We start from the raw sequence: 14753 nt of genomic DNA, 5'->3' as shown, positions 1-14753 counted from the left end.
CTGAATTTTATTTTAATCTACTATGAAGCTATCTCTGGCTACAAAAAGTGGAGACTCTAACAAAGGATTAACCTGTGAACTTTCATATCTGTATACCAAGAGACTAACTATTGAAAAGGAACTGTGATACAATGGAGTAGGTATGGATTTGGAAATAAAAGATCTGCATTGACCTGAGAATCCAACCTCATATTCCCCACTTATTCCTAGCTGTGTGATCTTGGGTCAGTCACTTCATATCCTTGAGGCTGTTTTTCTTCTGGAAAATGGCAATGTGAGGGTCTCCCCACAGGGATTCTGTGAGAGTTAAATGAAATCTTGTGTGTGAGAGTGGTGTGATTACTAAAAATTGACTATAGCACTTATGTTTATTCATTTCTTATCAAAGAATGGTAAATCAACTAATTTTATTTACGGTAAAACATAAAATAAATTTCATTCAAAAGGGAGAAGGAAAATAATCTGGAAGATTTTAAATGAAAAAAAAATTTTTTTTAAACTTAACATCTTTTCCCTGCATTAAAAAGAGCCAGATACCTGCACATTGTCATCAAAACCAGGATGGCTTTCAGGCAGTTTCAAAGCCCCTCTCTCCTGATGTCTGAGTTCAGCTGTGGCCTCTCCTGAGCTCTTCCACACCGAGGATTGTCCTCCTTACAAGCGTGTTCAGAACAACACAGAAAGTGTTCCTGGGCTTCAGAAACACACGGTTTTGAGGAAGCTCCTTTGAAAGATATCAAGGCAGCCATTAAATTAACATGAATGAGAAGAGGGGTTAGGAGCATGGTTTCTAAAAAGGTAGCGGCTTTTTTCACCCTTTATTGAAAGAGTCCCTCACCTGTAGGTCCAAGATAGACAACAATGTCCCCTAAAGGTCAAGAAAGTAGGGGAGACGGGGCTAAAACGGATACCCCCGGTTGAACACGGGAAAGGGGGTGCCTGGAGGCAGGGCTGGCGTCGTGGGCTTAATGGGCGACACCTGAGCAGTCACACTCACGAGGACCAGTCTGTTCCAATGCTCTGCCACCACAGTCTTGAAATTCTTAAAATTTCGCACAATTTCATTTTTCTCTGGGCCGCGCAAATCATGTTCTCCTCACGACCCAGAGGAACCTCAGGGAGCCCTCCAGCCTCCGCGAAAAAAACACTGACCAAGCGAAAGAGCTGCAACAAGGGCGTGTGCGGGCTGTTTCCAACCCGGGACACAACTGGCGACTCTGGTGGCTCCCGTCCTAAACACCGAGGCGTCCCAGCGGGCCCCCTGCCCACCTGCAGAAAACTCGCAGGCGCCGGCGGGGCGCCGCGCAGACCGGGGAGGACTGGGCGGCCGCCCGGCGCGGGCCTCGGGGGGCGAGGGCAGGAGGCGGCCTCCAGGCGGGACGCGCTCCCTGCACCGCCTCGCCGGGGCCGCCGGCAGCGCGCGAGCGTCCCGGGCCGCGGGGGGCGCCGCGTCCTACAGCGCCCGGCCCGCTGGCCACTGGGCGGCCGGTCCCTCCTCAGACACAGCTCAGGGCCGCGTCCGGCCTGGGGCAGGCCGCGGGCACCGCCCTCCGCTCTCCTCCTTCCCCGCAGGCCTGAGGGGACCGTCCGCTCCCCCGCCCCCGCCCCCGCCCCCGCCCCCGCCCCCGCCCCACGTGCGCAGGCTCAGTTCCCGGCGACCCGGGTGCGAGGAGCGGCCGCCCTAAACCCGCGCCGCCGCCGCCCTGCACCTGCTCCCCTCAGGCCGCCTGTTGACACCCGCCTCGTTTCTGCATTCGCAGAAGCTTGGCCTCAGAGAAAAGAAGACGTTTCGTAAAAGTGACGAATTCGGATGAAACTTTGTGAACTTTCTTCCCAAACGCCAACGCTTCCAGTCTGGCATCTCGGCTCGGCAACAAGCCCCTCCAAGCAGTCCGAGTTCCTGGGGGCTGGGGTGCTCTCCGCGCCGCGCCCGCCCTGACCCTCCAACCCCCTGGGCGCGGATCCCCGTCATTCTCCGTCATCAAACAGCAGCAACCTGTTTCTCTGCGAGAATTCAGCCCCTTCAGAATCTTTCCAATTATTTCTTTCAGGCTACAGTCGGTTCCCTTTAAAAAATGGGGTTGCGAAGAAGAAGAAAGAAAAAGATCAGGAAATTCTGTCCGTTTTAGTCCCGACTGCCTGAAGCAAAGTATTCCTCTAGAAGTGACTGTGCTCTCCGAGACCCTTGGAAATCACCACCCGGGCAGAAATTTGCTTGGTCCCACAGTGTCATCTAGGGGATGACTGGTGAAATGACAGCCTCCTAATCCTTTTTCTGCTGATATTTATTATCTGCAAAAACACACATTCAGAGTCACAGGGCACAATTTCTACCTTCTCTTCTCAAATCAGCTGGCCTAAACACCCATAACGAAGAGGGATGGGAATCCTTCTGGGTTTTAGGATAGAAGAATGAAATGATACAATCTGGCATATTCAAAGGACCCCTCAGGGTACTGAGTGGAAAGTAGACTTAGAGGTGGCAGATTGAATCTGCTGGGAGAAAAGGTCGAAAACTAGTGCTAAAGTTTAAACAGAGGCTGTGGGGGTCGCAGCCTGAAGTGGCATTTGCAAGAGAAATAGCTGGATGGGGGAGAATTTTGAAGGATTTGCTGAAGAATTGGACATAGCTCATGGAAGAAAGATAGGTGTCAAGGATGACTCCAAAGCTTTTTATCTGAACAACTAAAACAACTCAGTGCCATTTGTTCCGTCAGACATGACCAAAGGAAACTCAATCCAAGGGCATTCCACTGAAATAGGAGCGAAGGGGCCAGGTCACAACCACTGAAGGAATGACACAGCCACTGAGGACAGGACAAAGTGGTTAGAACCAAGATGGCAGAAGTTGCGACTTCCAGTAGACCTTGAGCCTCATGTTGCACCCACAGGTGCAATGACAGTTACGCGGCTGACCATAAAAGGTCAAATAGTGGGCAGGGGGTGTTTCCTGGAAACCCTCACCTCTTCCCCAAAGTAGTTGGAATAATCGTCCTGCTCATTAGCATATGAAATTACCAAGCCCATAAAACCCAACAACCCTGCACCTCTTGGTCGTTCTGGCTCTGTCGCTCTCTCTTGCTCTCTGAGACATCCTGCACTCTGTCTATGGAGTGAGTATCTACTTTTACTTTAAACTAAACACCTCACACCTCTTGGCTTCTCTTCCTCTCACCTTTCTGAGATGGCCCACATTCTGCCTGTAGAGTGTGTATCTCCTAAGCTGTTTTCCCTTCTGAGTGAGACAGACTGCACTCTGTCTATGGAGTGTGTTTCTCTCTAAATAAACCTGCATTCACTTTACCATGCCTTGCTCTTGAATTCTTTCCTGCGCAAGGCAAGAACCTATTCTCCCACAACACCAGAAATCCATACAAATAAGATCCCAAGTAGGTAAAATCTCACTTGAGGTAAGAGAAGAGAAGCTGACCACTCCCCATTCCCTGACTGAGGATGCTCCCCTTTTTTGTCAGACCTGAGCTGGAGAGGAGGTGCCTCAAAGTTAAAACAACTTCAAACTATGTATTCATATAGTAAAATTGGAGGTGATAATTATAACTCAGTATTTTGTCTTAACAAGTCATAGTCAGGAAAGGTACGGGGTAGTTGAAGAACTATCCAAAAGAGAAGATTTCAAAGCAAGAGTGGGAAACAATAAAATTTTTTGATAATTATCTCCCATGAGTCAGACTTTTTCAATATCAATTATGTAAAAACTCAAGGATCATTATCTATTTTTATCACCTATGTATTCTTCTTGTGTTTTATAATGCCTTGTACATTGGAAGTCCCATGTATTTATTTGTTCGTCCAAGTATTTAATGAGCACTTGCTATGTGCCCAGATGTTTGGGGGACAGAGATGAATAAAACATGGTTTCTATCCTCAAGGACATATAAACCTCATGGATGACATCACCAGTAGCAAGGAAAACTACAATATACTCTTTGAGTGCTACCGAAACTCAGGAACGATTGGGGAAGCTGGTAAGTGGCCCAGTAAAAAAGACAGTTGAACTGCTAAAAAAATATGTTAAATTTAGTGTGTGTCTCTTATTATTATTTGATGAAAATATATAAACTTACAAGCGGCAACAATGTCAGACTTTCAGGCCAGAGAAATTCCTATGAACAAGGCTGAGTTGCTCTCTTTTAATGTTGGAAGAGTGTGAATGTCCTCCAAACAGGAGTCAAACACTGGAGGGTAGTTACCCGTCCATCCCCCTACCCTACCTTCCTCCACCCCATCAAGAAAGCACTTCACATTTCCAAGAGACTGGCTATTGGATAGAACTTCAGGTATTCCTTGGCTATGTCTAGTCTCAGGTTTCCTGATTAACTTCCCATCTCAGTTTACGGTACTTAAAATGCTATAGAAATTTGTGTTCTAATTGAAGGAGTATAAAGCAAACTAACAAACTGACTTCCCTGATGCAAAGCTGTTTTCTGATTCATTCTTTACTGAGAATAACTTTAACCCAAAGACTATGCTTCAGGAAGGAGATATCAGGCTGATAATCTGCCAATAGACAGACCCTCCAGAGATCCTCCTGAAGATTCAATGAGGTTAAGAGGAATTTAGCACTCTGTAAAATGCTCTGATTGTTATCACCTTTTCTGTTCCATCCAGTTTTTATATAAAACCTGAATATTCAGTCTTTAAGTCATTAGCCTGCTATGACTCCCTATGCCGGGCTAAACAATAAAGCTGCTCCTTGCTACCAAAACTGTACCTCCAAGTTTGAATCTGCTTTTCAGGGTGCAGTGGCCAATTTTTCAGTGACATAATCTTTAAGGTTTGACCTCAGTTAAAAAAATAGGTGCCTCTGAACAGAGTATACTATGTTGGGAAATAAAATTTAAAAAACTTTCCTCCCAACCCAGAAAAACCTCTTCACAAATGTAGGGAAAGAAAGCAATTTTATTACTGAATAAGCATTAAACCAGAATGTGATGAGCATTATAGGTAGCCTTTGAAGAGACTGCAAAGACACAAAGAAAATTCAACTTTCTATGTAGCTGGGCAGATACAACCCATTACATACCTGTGCTAAGACAACCAATAACTAGTCCTCAAATAAGAGTACTTAACAGCACCATTTGTCTCACACATGGTTCATCCTAAATTCACCTGGTAATCTCTGTGACCATTTGTGTTGGTTAATTGGCTTTGTTCAAAGGAAAAGTAAATTTCTCATATCTTTATGAAAGGAGGTAGCTTTGCAACTTGGAATGAAGTGCTCACTGAAGCCAGACTCCTGCCCTCCCGCAGGTTGGGTTGTTATCTTCCTCAACTGACTATATTTGACAGGTGGCTCCCAGGTCCTTGAGAGAGACAGTCTTGGCAAGAGGCTTATTTAGCTTTTAAAAGATTTACATGAATTTCAAAGAAATGGAAAAGAACTTAAAATGATTAGGTTTCTAAACTAAATGCTCTAGGAAAGGGGAGGGGTAGGGAGTCTCCTCCCTTATTTTCAAACAGGATAATTAAGCCTCTTATTTATAATTTGTGTTCGCCCTTATAACTAGTGATGAATCACTTCAGCACGCTGGAATTTTACAGGCAGTTGTGTGAAGGCAAGTTCTTGCAGAAAAGATAAAGGGACCACATGAGTACCAAGAGGCTTTCCTGAGTACAAAAGGGCTGTGCTGAGGCTGGAGAGCAATCAGAGAAGAGACAGAGGCCGGCAGCTGAACACAACTTCTCCTGCTGCATCATTTTCACTTGTCATTTACTTCTGAACTCATTTAAACCCCTTCCAACTCTGTCTTTCCACCAGTTTCTAAAAACTCATACTTCCTCCTTAAAAATAAATAAGAAATTATGCTAACAGATCTAAGAAGCTGCTCTGGCTGACTTTGCCCAGTGAGATCAGTCTTTCAGTGGTGAAAGACAAAATGACTCAAAGACATTACAGACCAAAGTAAGCATGACAATTTTCAGTGCCTACTGCTCAGAATTACACTTCTGAGGACTGTCCCATGAAATGTCAGGAGACACTTTTTGGCTCGAAGAAGATGCTGTAATATGTACATGCATTATGTCACCAGTATGCCTTGGAAGTATTTGTATCTAGAGCTTTAGGTCGCTGAGATTTGCTGAAGTGTTTCGTGGGACAGAATTCCCCATATTACACTTAAAATTCTCTAGCATCAGGGAATTTGCAACTGCTCCCTTGGATCTACATCCAAGAAAGTGATATCCAAAGACTTCTCCAAAATGTAGTCTCTCTTGGCCACTGTTTCTTTATATGTCAATTAGGGATGATAACAATACTCACCTCAGAGGGTTGCTACAGGAGCTAAATCAGATACTTTCGTTTTAGAACTTAGCAGAGTGTCTGCTTCATAGCAAAGACAGCTATTATTATTCAAACTATGATTAATACTATTTTGATTAGTCATAATACAAATGAGGCAAACTTATTATTTCCCTTATAGATAAAAGTCTTCAATTGGTATTCAAAATATATTTTAAAGTCCTAGGTAGAGGATTTGAGTAAATTCATTTCTATATATACATATCTCTGGAAAATACTTCAGAAATGAAAAAAATGTTTACCTTTGAGAAGGGGAAAAGCGGGACCTAGGGGCAGAAATTGGGAAGGAGACTTAACTTACTATATATATTTTAGTTTTGTGTGAGTTTTTACCATACGAATAACTTACCAGTTTAAAAATTAAAAAGCAAAAAACAAAAAGATCAATTTTGGGCTTTACAGAAAAAATTATAAATGATAGACCTTTACATAAGAGTGAGGATAACAATTTTAATAAGAGTTAACATTCACTGAGAGTTTCTGATATTCCTGACACTTTTTAAAACTGTTTTACATCTATTTACTTGTTCAATCCTCACAATGAGAGAGGAAATACCAATTTCTGCAAATTAAAAATGAGATACAAGGAGGCTGAATAACATGCCCAAGATTACTCAGCTAGTAAGAAGCATCACAGAGATTTGGATCCAGACAGTCTGGCCGTGTGTGTGTGTGTGTGTGTGTGTACACATAACATAAGCCAAGTCTCTGTATGATTGCAGTTACATGTGCCCCCAGCAATGTAAAGGGTCAGCACAAAGTTGATGCTCTGTTCTTATGCTTTACTAGCCCAACCCTATGGGCCAATGACTGGCCACATTTAACAACAATGGTTCGTAAATGGATTCCACAGATTGGCGTCATTTCACAGAGGAAAGAAGAATAAAAATTTAAGAACTGAAAAAGAAAAAAAATCTCTTGTGCCTGAGCATCCTGAACTACCGCATCATCCCCTTATTCAAATTAAATGTCAGGATCCAAAAGCTAATAAAAAGTCAGTTAGTCTTTTTCCTGACTCTTCCAAGAATCTACACATTTCTTTGAGCTCTGTCTGCTCTGCACCTGTCAAGTGAATTATTAAATTTATGAGGGTGAAGCTAAGCCAGAGCTACTGATCAGTGAAATTGGTTGCAACTAGGCGGAAGAGCTGCACTGCTGAGAACTCCAGCAAATGGCAACATCACTCAAAGCATGCAGGATACTGCTGTGCAAATATTACTAAGTCACATGCACTTGGATGCCTGGATCCTAGAGGCTCATGGGAGAGGTTATTTTATGAGCCTTGCAAAACTTATGTACAATGCTGGGCCAGTTGCTCCTCAAAGTAATAAGATTAGAGTTTAGGAGAAATTTGGCTTGGCCCTGAAACTGGCGTTTGTTTATCAAGATGCTGTTAAATCAAAAACTACTTTTTAGAGAACCCCTTGTTAAAACAGCTTTTACATAAGAAAAACTTTTTTTTCTTTTCCTCCTTTTTGCATTTATGTGAGATGATGAATGTTAAGTAAACTTGTTGTGGTAATCATTTCACAGTATATGTAAATCAAATAATTATGTGTCACACCTTAAAACTTATACAGTGCTGTATGTTAATTATATCATAATAATACTGGGGGGGAGCCTTTATTTACCATTTAAGAACTAATTTCCAGAACTTAAATTTATTACTCTTAACTAGTTGTTCACAGCTTACATCAGTCATTTTCATATTTTTCTGTTTCTTCTGGAAGAGTTCGGAGTTAAATAGGATAGTGGAACCAAATGTCATTATAATGGATACAAGAGCAGGTAAAAGAATGGGTCTGCAGAGCTTCAGGAGAACACATTATTCACAGCTACCTGGGCATTGACTCTGCTCTCTCCCCTAAATCATGAGAAGGTGATCAATGCCATGGTATAGCACCAGGAATATTATAAACAGTTCTCTAAACCAAACCACAAGATTGCCAAGTTCTTTTGAAACAGAGATGAAAACTCCAAGGATCAATGTGCAATGGTGTACGATACCTGAGTTTCCTAATTTGGCAAAGTCCTACCTTGCAGCGTGTCATCAAAATTGCCAGTGGTTTACCAGCTAATTGGCCTAGTATTAGCATGTACCAAATGAAACCCCATGATGGACCTGGCATCTCCTTCTGCATCTGCTTCTCTGACCACTCTGGAATATTTGCCCAACCCTCCTAAGAGCAACCTCCAGCCCCACCAAAAAAAAGTTCACCAATGAAAGATCTCTGCTGAGTTAGTCAGTACTCTACCACTCATTCCTAAGTTTATGTAGGAGGGGGACTTTTCTAAACTCTCAGCTAAGCCCATGCTATTCCATCTCTACTAAAATTAAAAGTTAATTTTTAAGCTTTATAAGAAAGAAAAGATGGCCTATACTTGGTCATTTCCCTTTCCCCTCAATAACTTCACTAAGTACTAACACTTTTCCATCACTTTAGCAAGTTTTCAACTCACTCCTTCCTATATTCAGCTATTTGATGTAGTCTTGGCAGCACACAAATAGAGATTGGGATTCATTTTTAGAAATACAAAACTCCAATTACCAAGGTAAGCTTTAAGATTAAATGTTCTAGAATCACAGTGTATATACACGAATGAAATACTTCATCACTGATAAAACAACAGTAACAGCTGATAAATCACATAATCCTAGTTGATCAGTGTAGTAGAGTTTGCCCCCCAGACCATGATATCTGAACATGGATTTTGCTGTGTAAAGCCCGGGTTTAACTTGAATTTAATTTCTTCCATGAAAAATTCCATTTAATACCCCCCCAAAGAATCTCAAAATCCATGTGGCTAAGAGAGCTTTGTGAAATGTATAGAGCTACTAATATATGAGTAACCATGGAGAAACAAACAGTGCGATTGCTAAAAGTCTTAAATGATAAGCAAAACTCTAACACGTGTCACTGCTTTAAATTAATAGAAGTTAACATACAAATTTGAGTGATAGGAGTTCAGAAGTACTTTTGTTAGGTAATTAGATAAGTGGGGGCACCGGGCAGACAGGTGGAGGAGAGGGAGGATGGTCTGGAAGACGGTGTTATGCCCAACTCCAGTATAAAAGGACTTTACTTCTAAATGAGTGCCAGCAAGAAACTGGTAAAACCCGACAGCCACAACTGCACAGTAGCAGAAAGGACTTAACTGGACATGGTCCAATGTTCATCGTATTATAATTAACATTGCGGCTTAGTGCCCTTCCCCGCCATGGGTTTTCCTGTGTACACCGTAGTAAGGACATGCACAAAGGGGCCAAACATGACTAAGTATTCGAGGGACAAGAGCCATCAATCAATCAAAAGAACACATCTAAGTGAGGGTACAGGAGAAAGGGAAAACAGAAGCCACTGCTTTTCCTCCCTTGGAACAGCCTGCCTCCTGTTCTTTTCTAAATAAATCTTTAAAATCTTTTGCTACACAAGGCACTGTCTCCCAACTGTAAACTTGTCTTTTGAGGTCTGACAAGAACTGGGGTCTTTACCTGTTGGGGTAACTTTGTTACAGAAACCACAGGCCAGCCAAGAAACAAGCACCACTCAGAGGGTTGGAGTGTTCAGATGTATTATGACGGTGGGCTCAGAGGGGCTTCTGCTCTGAAGCTCTAAGCACCTCCAAGACGTGTGCACAAGGTTTTATATGGTAAAATACAAGCTTGGGGTATTAGGCCAATAGGCATGGAACAGCTTTAGCAGCATCATTATCACAAAAGTGGAGGCAGGGAGACAGCAAACCAACATTCCAAAGCCAGATATATCTCTTTGAAAATCCAGCTGGCTAGCAAAAAAAAAAAAAAAACATGAACAGGGAATCAGCAAACCAACACTAATTAACTTAGATTTACAAGTTAGTCCAGCAGAACTCAGATCAGTATTCTGATACTTAGATTTGTGAGTTATCTTGTTAGCCCAGCCCAGCCTCTCCTTCACATTCCTAGATTTGTGAGTTATCTTGTTAAACCAGCCTGGCTTTTCCTTCACAACTTCTTTGACTAGAGCAAAAAACAAAAAACAAAACAAAAAAAAACTGGAGTGACTGGCTGCTTCCATGACATCCCTCTGATGCAGGAAAATGGATGTGGGGGTGTGAGGAGCCCCTGGGATGTGCCCCACCAAGTGTGGGTCCTTGGCTTTGCACAGGAAAGAATTCAAGAGTGAGCCCCAGTTGAGTAAAGGTAGATTTATTCAGAGGTACACTGAAAGGCAAGAGAAAGGCCATGGGGTTTGGGGGTTGGGTGCTCAGATTAAAAGTAGGTACACATTCCATAGACAGAATGTGGGCTGTCTCCAAAGGGGGAGGAAGAGGAGTAGCTGCGAGGTGACTATTGTTGGTTTTTATGGCTTGGTGGCTTCATATGATAATAAGTGAAAGGACCAGTCTAAGTAGCCTGGGGAAGGGACTGGGATTCCCAGGAAGTTGGCCATTTCCCACCCTTTGATGTTTTGTGGCTAGCCTTGGGACTGCCATTGTGCCTGTGGGCATGTTATTCACCACGTTAATATGTTACAATGAGTGTATAATGAAGCTCAAGATCTACTAGAAATTAAATCTCTCATCATCTTGAGCCTCAAGGCCTACTGGCGGTTGACTCTTTCATCATTTTGATGTTAACTGCTGTAGCATTCCTTGAATGGCTGTGCCTTGCCTCCTTCCATCCTGTCTCACCTCTAGCTTCACCTACACTGAATTTTGCCACCCAAGAAAATTAGGCTCCTAAAAACTGAAAATGTGTTGTTTAATGGAGTACATTACACTGATAACTGATAGTGTTATAAAACATCATTTACTGAATTCTCATAAGTTTGATATAAACATGGCCAATCTAAACCTACTACTATGATTTTTGAGCTGGTCTCCAAATGTCTCATTAGTCCAAACTGCAGAAAGTGCTTGAATTGAACCCACTCATTGAATGATAATTGTAGATATAAAATATAAATATAAGTTAGCCCCACAGAAGAACCACTCTGTGATCGTAGACCCATTAATACATCTGTTTGTAATAAAAAATAATAAAATATTTTATGTAGCTGAAGTCAGGTCCAGAATAATTAAATGAAGACCCCATTGCTAGGAGCAAATAGAGCACAGATAGTCCTAGCACAAACTAGCAGTTTAACTCTATTTAAAGGCAATGAACTGAGATGACTCACTGATGGAAGCAAATGAATTAGTAGGTAATATATGATATATTAGGCACTTGAGGAATGTGGAGGAAATGGTAAGTATAAGAGCAGTAGACTTGTGTGACTCTTGCTCAATGCAATTTAAGCTGTGCCAAAGAGACCTGAGAGTGGTTAATTGGTAATTAAAAGCTAAATGTGAAAGTCAGAGAACCTACTTGGTAGCATATAGAAAACTCTCACTCCCTGCAGTGGGAAGGAAGAGAAAGCTGAGAATAAGGCTCAGGAATTCATTGTAAGAATAGTCAAGCTCCAAACAAAGTTAAACTCTCAAACAAAGCAGTTCTGTTATGCTAAGAAGAGAGCTCCTGTTGGAAAAGAATGGAATCTGTCCGAGTATTTACTGGACAGATCTCTGCCCTATCATGCTTCCTTTCTTACCTTTCCACAGGTGTGAGCCCCCAAAATTTCTTTTGTAAATGTCCTGTACATTAACATTTGTCTCAGAAAAAAACAAACAAACAAACAAAATAAGCAAAAGACACCATTGTATAAAGATTATGCAAAACTGCACAAAGAGTGCAATGCACTGTTTAGGGATATACATATATAATTAGGTTATAAAATAGGGCTAGGAATGAGAAACACCAACTGAATATAGAGGTTACCTCTGGGAAGGAAAACAGGACAAGGATCAGGCCTCTGTCCAAATCTGTAATGTGTGTATTTTTAAAAGGGAGAAAGAAGGAAAAAGGAAGGAAGAAGAGATGGAAAGAGAAAAGGAAGGAAGGGAGAAGCAGAGAGGAGGAGGGAAAGGAAAAATGTGAATAAATGAGGAAAGCAAGAAGGAAATGAAGGAGTCAAAGGAAGGAAGGAAGAAAGAATGAAGGAATGAAGAAAAAGAAGACAAAGGAAGGAAAGGAAGAAGGAAAATATGGCATAGTAAAATGTTGAGATTTAACCAAGCTGGGTGGTGACTACACTGAGATTTTATTTTCTTTATATTCATTTTTATATTAAAAGGCATTTATTTAAAAAAATATGAGAAGCCCAATATTTAAAACATAAAAACTATAGCAGCTCAAATAGTAGGGACTGAGGACCTGGCCTCCCTGGCTTAGGGCTCCACGGAATAAATTTTATAAAGGACTCAACTAAAGGATCAGTGGTGAGATCATTAGCTTCCCCATGCCAAGTTGTAGAAAGAGTGCAGGATGGACATCTAGGGACTTAAATGCTTTAACTTCAGCTCTGACACATCACCTATGTGACCAGAAGAAATAAATGTAACTTCAGGGCTTAAATGATCTCTAAAGTCCTTACCCATCTCTAAATAAGAGTCCATGAATAGAGTAGTTCCTTCTGCTATGACGCTCATTGCACTGGATAATAGCATTGTCATCTAGGTTGTAGTGATTTTTCAATAGCACCAGCACCACCCTTGGAAGCTGTGTTAACTCTCACACTGGCACTGAATAAAGAGCACTCAAATAAAGAAGGGAAGGTGCTTGTGACCAAAGAAGCCACTTAAAGGAGTGGCTTATGATCCAACTAAGTAGTTAATCTGCTCTGTCCCCTTAGGGCACAACAGAATATGGGAGCTCCACTGTTACCCCTCTTCCAATTTAATGCAACCTTTTCTTGTTTCTCTTAGAATGTGTCCCTCTTTATGAGATTATAAACTATCTAATACGGGAGTAGAAAGTTGTATCCCATAAGTCTATTCTTACCTGTAGACTTTTTTTTTAAGCTGAGCTGCTATTTTATTAAAACTTTGAGTCTGAATATCTTTGGATAGAGTCAAGATTTCTGCAATCACCATAGCGCTCCCCCCACACCCCTCCATTCCCCCGTGCTTAGAGTGAGTCTAATTGCCTATATTGATGCTGTCAGCTTGGTCCCAGATGTTTATGACTTATGTCTAAAGGCAGAGATTAGGCCTTCATTCATTTAATCCTTAATCAGTAAAAGAACTAACTGCCAAACACTAGGCTGCTTCCTGGAGGTGAATTTTTATTTTCAATGTTTGTTCCCTCATTGGAGCTCACAATATATTATTAGAGACAAACACGATAATTAGAGTTTAAACTTACTAAAGTTACAGTTACACCTAGGAGCATGTATAAGGCACCTAAGAAGGTGAGGGAAGGCTAAAGTCACTGGAAGGTGAGGAAAAGGCTATCAGGACAGATTTTCAAGAAATGATCTTCTAAACTACATTTAGAAAATGGATACCCAGGCAGCCAAAGGAGAAGTAAGCATTTCTGGAAAAAGAAACATCATTTCTAAAACTACAGAGGCAAGAAATGTAAAATGAGTCAGCCTGAGGAGCAGGTCACATGTGAGAGAATGACTGAGCTAAACCTGCAAGTTCTAACATTTACTAGATGGGTAACCCTGGAACATTTACTCAATCCCAGGTTTACATTCACTGTAGAAGTCACGCAGTGCCTTGACTTAAATATCATCTGTAATATAGCATGTTAGTTGTTCTCCAATAGTAAGAGAAACCCCAGTTTGTATCTAGTATAAGATCTTCCTGAATAAATACTGTACTTCTCAGATTCCTTGCATTTAGGTGTGTCCAAATGACCAAGTTCTGACTAGTAAGCTGTAATTGGACACGCAGCTTTTAGATAGTGTTCTTAAAGGGAGGGACCATATCCTTTTTCATTCTTTCCTCCTCTTGATGACATGAATGGGGACATAATGGCTGGAGCCCAGGTAGCCTCATTAGACCATGAGATCAAAGTCACATATTGAGGATAACAGAGCAACAAAGAGGAGTTCCTTCATGATTGTGGAGCCATGCTCCTAGATTGCTCATCTCCAGACTTTCTGAATAATGGAAACACAAAAACTCTTATTTTATTTACACCTGTGTGATTTTGCTTTTCTGGTATTTGCAGCCAAATGTAATCCTAACAGTAAACCATCATTAAGATGATAACCTCAAAATGTCTAACTCCTGCCCCCACCTCTCCCCTGAGCTCAAATTCATATCTGATTATTTACACTTCCACATGGATATTTAACAGGAATCTCAAATTTAATGTGCCTAAAGTCAAGCCCCTGATTTCAACCACCTCCAACCTGCTTCCTCCAGTTTCTTCCTCTTCTTAATAAGTGGAAACTTCATTCTACCAGTTAGTCCAGACAACAATGCTGGAGTCATGTTCACTTTTCTTTTTCAGTCACATCAAATCCAGTCCATCTGCAAATACTATTGGCTCCACCATCAAAAGCTGACAGTTTTTCACCACCTCCAATACCACTAATCTAATTCAAGCTACATGACCCTC

At 41.6% G+C, this 14753-nt stretch overlaps 1 long non-coding RNA gene across 1 annotated transcript in view; it reads right to left on the bottom strand.

Moving 5' to 3' along the window:
- Window positions 1-746, bottom strand: part of LOC140691708 (uncharacterized) — a 40309-nt gene extending 39563 nt beyond the window's left edge. The window contains exon 1 of the long non-coding RNA XR_012067404.1: window positions 538-746. This is a non-coding gene — a long non-coding RNA (uncharacterized lncRNA). The remainder of the gene's footprint in view (window positions 1-537) is intronic.
- Between the last annotated feature and the right edge of the window lie 14007 nt (window positions 747-14753).

Source organism: Vicugna pacos, chromosome 36 (genome assembly GCF_048564905.1).
Source record: "Vicugna pacos chromosome 36, VicPac4, whole genome shotgun sequence".
NCBI classification, from domain to species: Eukaryota; Metazoa; Chordata; class Mammalia; order Artiodactyla; family Camelidae; genus Vicugna; species Vicugna pacos.
Note: the sequence above shows the minus strand (reverse complement) of the source record. Positions and strands in the feature narration are given on the sequence as shown.